This window comes from Limulus polyphemus, unplaced genomic scaffold (genome assembly GCF_000517525.1).
Source record: "Limulus polyphemus unplaced genomic scaffold, Limulus_polyphemus-2.1.2 Scaffold525, whole genome shotgun sequence".
In the NCBI taxonomy this organism is placed as follows: domain Eukaryota; kingdom Metazoa; phylum Arthropoda; class Merostomata; order Xiphosura; family Limulidae; genus Limulus; species Limulus polyphemus.
This window is the reverse complement of record NW_013666135.1, coordinates 427,908-435,233: the sequence shown is the minus strand read 5'-3', so window position 1 is coordinate 435,233 and position 7,326 is coordinate 427,908. Positions and strand designations below refer to the sequence as shown.

Below are 7,326 nucleotides of genomic sequence, written 5' to 3'. Positions count from 1 at the left end.
CATCAATTCCAAAGCAAATATTGATGATATCTCAAAAGCTAAACAACCAGTTTCACAAATCTCACAAACCTTTTTTGCTGCTTAGTTTGTGAGATTCGGATATTGTGCACACTGGGTGTGATATAACTATCTTATTGCTAACGTCGCCTTCTTTGATAACTTTTTGGTAAATAAACATGTTTGTTGTCTTTATTTTTTGTGTATTCACTGTATTGTATTGAACAAAATGGTTATGCGGCCTGTGCTCATCATTCTCTCAGTTATCTGGCCCACTGTGAAAAAAGTTTGGTGACCCCTGATCTACACTGAAGGGTATTTTGGTGTGTAATTTTTGCTAAAGGGTTGCATACAAATGTTTAAGTTAAAATTAACTGTTTAACTGTCAGCTTGAGGACAAGCTTCAAGTGTGTGTGTGTGGGGGGGGGTATATAAACATATGCATTTCTACTTTTGTATTTTTAGATAGTACTGTTCAAAATCTTTCAGTCATTATGTTCACTTTTTGCATAATGTATGTCAAGAAAGACATTAAGTTGCATTCGTTCTGGCTTTGTCATTCTCTTCAGGCAACACCTGGTCCACCCATGTGGAGGTAAGGCTGTACATTGAGCAAGAATGTTGACAGCAAGTCTTTTTTTTTTCAAGTTACAGCTTGTAAAATTTATTTTTAGAACAAGCACAACATTTCGATCACTGCTGCGATCATTCTCAAGTACACAAGTTGACAGCAGAGTCCTCCAATAGTAGATCTGGTGATGCCATGAGGTTATAACCTCCCTTACATTTCAATGATATTGACTAACAATGCCACAGGCATACTTGAGAATGAAAAATAAAATAAATACTTAATTATTAAGTAAACTCAAAACAAAATTATTTAACCTGTAATGCTAACTATTCTTAATTAACCTTTTAAGTTTTTCGGAGAGTTTGGCATTAATTATTTTGTAGCGGTCTGATCCTTTGTGCAATAATTACATAATTTTGACCATTTCCAAGTTTAAACATTGTATCCAGTCTCTTTATTTCATTCTCATACACTCAGTTTCAGAGAACTACTATATTATTTTGTAATAAATATTTTGTCAAATATCCTGTTATTCAGCATATCTAAGCAACCATTATAAGGAAAATCAATATCACTCTATGATTATAGGGCAAAAGAATGCTATAATACTCCTTGATAAACAAGTTTGTATATCTGATTCGTTTTAAAATTTAAGATTGACAACTTGAAAACAAGCCTAAGGTAAAGAAGAGAGAAAAAGTGAGATATACAGGCAAACCATGCATTTTCTACCTTCTCGTTTTATTATTGTTTTTCAAAATTTTTTGTTTATTCAGGTGTATTTGCACTTTTCACATAACAGGTAATCAAGAAAGTCATTAAGTTGATTTTGTTTTAGCTGCCTTTTGTTTTCAATCATATCATGGAGAGGACACCTGGTCTGTCCGTGGTGGAAGGGGGTTTGGCAGTAAAGTTATACCTTGTACATGAAGGTTGACAGCAGTGCCCTCCAATGGTAGGTCAGGTGGCTGTCAAGGTTACAATCTACCTTATGCTTGAATGAGAATTACCAATGGCATAGGTAGCACTAGTCACTATGGTCAAGTCTGATGTTACCAAATTAAATGAATAACATGAGAGTTAGTCAGTCTGAAACATCATATTGAGTGAGTAAATCAGCTTCAAAACAAGTCTTGAGGGAGTATAACCAGCCTGAACAATCTAACTCTCCAGTAAAGACAAGTGTCATTCAAAAAGGTTACCTACACACACTGCTACTTTGTGTTGTAAGAATAAAGATTGTTTTATCATAAATTACACATCATGTCCAGTCCATTTATATCTTAGCACAAACTCTGCTAGTTCCAGTAAAAATTAATATTACTTTGCAATATAGCTTGCCCAATATCCTATTATGTAGTGGACCTATCTGATTTACTCTTTCAGGAAATCTGTCGCTTGCTATTCACATATTATGTTATACAATTTTGTAAATTATTTCTACGCTTGAAAATGTCAATTAATATCTCTGTTCTTTAAAATACTTCACTTATAAGATAACTGGTACACAATTTTTTTCTTCTTTGCCAATACTAGCAGAAAATTTAATTGTTTTGAAGAATGTACATTTATTTACACAATCAAAAAGATATCCATGTTTGAGAAAACTAAGTCTTTCAATTAAACTATTACAAAATTGTTTGTTTATTATACATTAGTGGTCTGAAATAAGATGGTAGAATAGATAAAAACAATCCTACAGCACTATAACTAAAAGAAAAATTGGTAATGGGTGGTGGTGGCGATGGGGTGACAAAGAGGTGGGTTCAGGAAGCAAAGTTATTTTTTACTCTAACACCCAATCTGGGTGTCAGGGAGACTTGTTTGTGTGTGTGTGTGTGTTTGTGTGTGCATGGGGGAAGTTTGAGTTGATTCCCAAACAGTTTTCAAGTACTCTCTTTTTTCAATTCTAAATAGGTATTTTAACTCAAAATCTCACACAAAACTCAATAGTGCCCACACATGTTGCACAATACAAGATTTGGTTCCTCAGCACTATAAAACTGTTATATCTCCTTGTTCTCATGAATGCTGTCAACACAAATGGCCAAGAAAGGGTCAACAAAGCTAATTTATCATTGTAAGGTAGGTAAGCAAGGTACTTACCTGAACACTCCTACTATTTTGTGCAAGAAGAACACTATCCAGCCAATCCCCTAAAGTCCGCATAGTCGTGGCTAAACACTAGTGAGATACGAGTATTATTTTTGAGATTAACAAATTGAGCTCTTTTCCAATAAACATAATACTTTTTTTTACTCTAACTTGAATACTGGAAACTCTGATACCCCTCTGTAGCCCACTTAATATTCCAAATCTGGTTTGATTAACTCACAGACTGGATGTTAATGTAATAAGGGGAGAGATAAAATAGGAGGACTTTGAAAAAATACAAAAAAAAATATGCGACTTCTTGAAAACATAAGACTTTCTCTTCGACAACATAAAAAAAAAAAGACATACACATCTTTAAATCATGAACAAAAAGATTTAGTGATTTTCTTTGGAACACAGAAAAATGATATACTCTTTAAGAACAAAAGGTTTCCTTGTGAATGAAAAATACAAATTCTTAGGAAACAGAAAAGCTAGCTGTCCCATAAGTATGTCTTGTTGGCCAAACAAAATGGCATATTTAAAGTCCATGAATATTTTCCAAAATAAAATGTGTTATTATAGTATTTTGGCACTTGTGTATAAAGTTAAAATCATAAATAATATTCAACGTTAAACTGGTACACAATTAAAAACATTTTATTTAGGCCTATCTATGGCCTTCTTTTTAAAAAGTTGACGACTCTACATGTTTTGACGTTACAATGTCATCCTCAGGAGTGTTGTTTATTGAAGAGCCGAGAGAAAATATTAACATAAGCAAAAACTGAACATGTATAATGCCAATTAGCCTAATTTTAACATACAAGGGCATGAGCCACAAAATGTCAAAAATCTCACACATGGTTAAAAAATTGCAAAATGTAGACTGTAAAGGAGGAAGAAATGAAAGTCAATTAAACAAAAAACAAAGGCTAAAAGTAATAGCAAAAATATTTGAAATGAATCTCATTGGAAATCAGACTTCAAACATTATATCTGAATAAACTCTGTTTCTTCTTATTTCACAGAGAACAAAACTTTTCAATGAAATAATTTTGAATGTATACAAAATAAATGCTGCACACTTCTATATGAACATGCTTTAGTGCATAGAAGCATTCAATACATTATGTAGAACATATTAATAGAAAAAGTTAAAACAAAAAATACATGTTCTTACCTGTTATTACAAAATTAGAAATTAACATACCCAGCAATGCCTTGTGTTTATTGTTTCTTTTTCAGTCTTGGTTAGGTATTATATGAGCATCAAAAATACTGAACTTTGTAAATCAATCTTTTCCAGATTTATATTCATAACTAAGGTAAATTAAAAATAATCATGGGCCTTTTTTTGGGGGGGAGCCAGCTTTGCTTTCTAATAAATAACAGAAACTGTCAGAAGGTGTACAGAAAGTTAGGATCAAAGAACATAAAAATGTGGCAGAAAAATATAAAGTAAATGATTTGGCCTTAGCAGAATATATGGCAAGTACATCTTATTATAGAGTGGAAAAAAGTTAAACTGATAAATCAGGTGGAACTTAAATGTGAACTAAATATTTGTAAAAAACTATTGTATTGAACAAACAGGTCCTTCCATGTCAGAAGAAATGAAGTACTGGACATATGTTTTATATACTCTCTGGTATGTTTAAGCCTAAATAGCACTTAAAATATGCAAATTAATGATGTGGTTATATAAGTTGTGATTGAAATTTAACATATTCCTGTGGATGGTGGCATAAAACACCAAAACATGTAGCCTTTTTAGGGCTGGACCCGGTTTTTAATAAATTATTTACAGTGCAATTATTTTAACATTACATTCCTTTTAATTGCAACCAGACTTTTCCCAACCCTAAGTTTCCTCGTCAAAATACATATTGACTTATTGACATTTGGCTATTAACTAACTGTGTGGTAACCTAAGGGACTATAAAAAAAACATTTACATTCAAAGAACAAATATCAAAAAGTAAAATACACAATTAAAAAACACTTTGAAAACCCTCTACTCATTTTAAGAGTGGCAATAAGCAAGAATCAAACCAACAAAGTGGATATAAAATTAATAAAATTTGATTACAAGGAACCCACCTTTTAGATCATACAAGTTTTGAGATGGCTTGACTGGGTAATGTAAAAACTTTATTATAAATATACAACATTTTGACAAGATTTTGTCATCCTCAGGTACCTAAGGATGACAAAATCTTGTCGAAATGTCGTACATTTATAATAAGGTTTTTTCATTACCCAGTGAAGCTATCTCAAAACTTTTAAATGAATAAAATATTGAACTCTTTCCTAACCAACTTAAGAATGGATGCAAATAAAGTTAAACCTCATAATATAAATAAGTTATGTATGGACATTGGAATACACAAGAACCAGGCTTAAATAACAACTGAATACTAATTTTGCTAGGCAAAGCTGTAAATGGAAATTAATCTTAGCCAATTACCTAGTCTTTTTTTTTTCTCCTAGTCATCTTCAGTTGACAAATGGTGAAAAAAAAAAGAAAACAGTGTTAACAAATAAACACTTTCTAAATCTGCACTGTAAGTACCACATTATGGGGAAAAAAAAGTTTCTAAATAAAACTTATTACCTGAACAAAATTCCTCATCAGCTGGTGATACCACACAAAACTGTTATTTGATTTAGCACTGAAAACATTCTGATATCAAATCTGTAAAAAACAAAAAATAACTCAAAGCTCTAGTCTTATATCAATATTATAACTCCATGAAAAACTAATCAAAAATATATAGTGCAAATGAAATGCAAAAAAATAATACAACATATCTGATAGCTACAACATGCCCAATACTGATAATGCATGTATCAAATTTTCTACAGACTGCAAAAACCTGAAAAACACAATTAGTGAAGCAAAATCATATGTGGTACCTTGCTATTTATTTTGGACATTATATTACTTAGCTAACATTCAAACAAATGCACAATCCAAATAGCAAGACACCCAATAGATTAAATTTTGCAATGAAAGTTTTATATGGCAAGTTATTCACAAAATGATTTTTAATGTTTTTCATTTGTCAACCAGACTGAAAATATTCTAACTCTAAAGTAAGAGCTCTGATGCTGTTCCTCTGTTTAATAACTTATAATGGGCTTATACAATTCTATAGGTTCCTTATTTAAGTTTATATTATTATCTACATTTTATATTTAATAATTAGGGCAACAACCTTTATCTTAACATTTTGGACACTGTATTACATTACACTTTACATACACCTAAAGTTTACCTGTACTTGAATTTAAAAAATAAAAAACATGCAGGATGAAGAAAATCTCAGAAGATAACTGATGACTAATAAAAATAAACAATATTCATGAATCTTTATTGCAGAATAGAAACAGTCACAAAGACATACAAAGTAACTTATCTTGAACAGTAGTATGTTTAACTTTAAAAGTTTGGTTTAAAACTCTACAGTATTACTATTACCATACAGCTGACTTGGGAGTGTGCAGCACAGGTCATTACACCAAGTTACACTTTACAGTTACACACAAATTTTCCCGTAATGTACGTTTTATCATTTAATGATTTACACTACAGTAATTGCATCAGTAAATGTTGATACCGTATTTATAAAGCAATAATTAGCTCCTCAGTTTAAGACTTTAACACTGTCGTTCGTTCAAACTTTTAAGTATAATTTATCGATTCAAAATTCGAACACAAGTATCACTATTACTTAGTAAGACTACTTACACTAAGTTTGTACCACTACTAAAGTAACACTAGAACTAGAAGTAGTAATACTAATATAAATTAATAAAGCATGAATTTAACACTTCTTTGCTTACATTTAGTTTACTACACTGACTGGACTAAATATTAAATTTAAACGACTTTTAACAGTTTCAAAACTTTATTTTTTCTTAAATGAGCTCGTTTTTAATTTGAATTGACAAATTCTAAATAAATAATAATGTTGTTATAATTTGTTATACTACCTTTAATTCAAAATAATTTCCAAAACTCTGCACCTGTCGCGATTAACGGTACCATCGCTTATCTTTTAAACCGATAAAAAATAGGAGTAAACACCTAACGTCGAACTAAATCACCATTACAATTTACTCTTATAAGTTATAATAATAAAATCGCTCTACCCCAATTTAAATGAACGTTAATTTTAGCTTTTACTCAAACATATTAACAATTCACAAATATATTATTGTCACAAAGCCCCAAAAATTGCATTTGTTTAATGTTGTTGTTTGTTGTATTCTCGCAAATTTACACATGGTTATGTGTGGTATTCGTAAATTAGTGCCTAGCGGAGAGGCTACTAGTCAATAGTCCCAATGCCAGTTTTTGGCCACTCTTAGGGAGTTCGGTGACAATAAAAAAGTAAATAAGTTGTCAATTACCTGTGCCATCGCAATTCTGCTGAAGGTATCGCCTTTACTCGAGAATACTGGGGTGTAATGGATCGTTCAAAAAGTCCGTAATGCATTTTTTTTCTTTTTGACCCCACCTCACCCCGTTTAACATCAATTATTCATTACATAATTTTTACTGATCAGCCCTCTTCCCCTTATCCCAGACTCTTTAAGTATATTGTTACGTCTCCGTGTGTTAATTAATTTTCCGTAACTTCGTTCCGACGAAATTT

The 7,326-nt window shown here is 31.3% G+C and overlaps 1 protein-coding gene across 3 annotated transcripts in view; it reads right to left on the bottom strand.

Annotated features, from left to right (window-relative positions):
• Positions 1-7,100, bottom strand: part of LOC106458870 (NEDD4-like E3 ubiquitin-protein ligase WWP1) — a 79,808-nt gene extending 72,708 nt beyond the window's left edge. Inside the window, exons 1-4 of one of the 3 annotated variants that reach the window (XM_022385221.1) lie at positions 6,662-6,742; positions 5,280-5,360; positions 5,133-5,159; positions 2,675-2,752 (exon numbers count right to left, since the gene is read on the bottom strand). The gene's annotated coding sequence lies outside the window, so the exon portion shown is untranslated. Of the gene's footprint in view, positions 1-2,674; positions 2,753-5,132; positions 5,160-5,279; positions 5,361-6,661; positions 6,743-7,081 lie in introns of those variants that run through there. The other 2 variants (XM_022385220.1, XM_022385219.1) reach the window with 2 other exon arrangements.
• Positions 7,101-7,326: the final 226 nt, after the last annotated feature.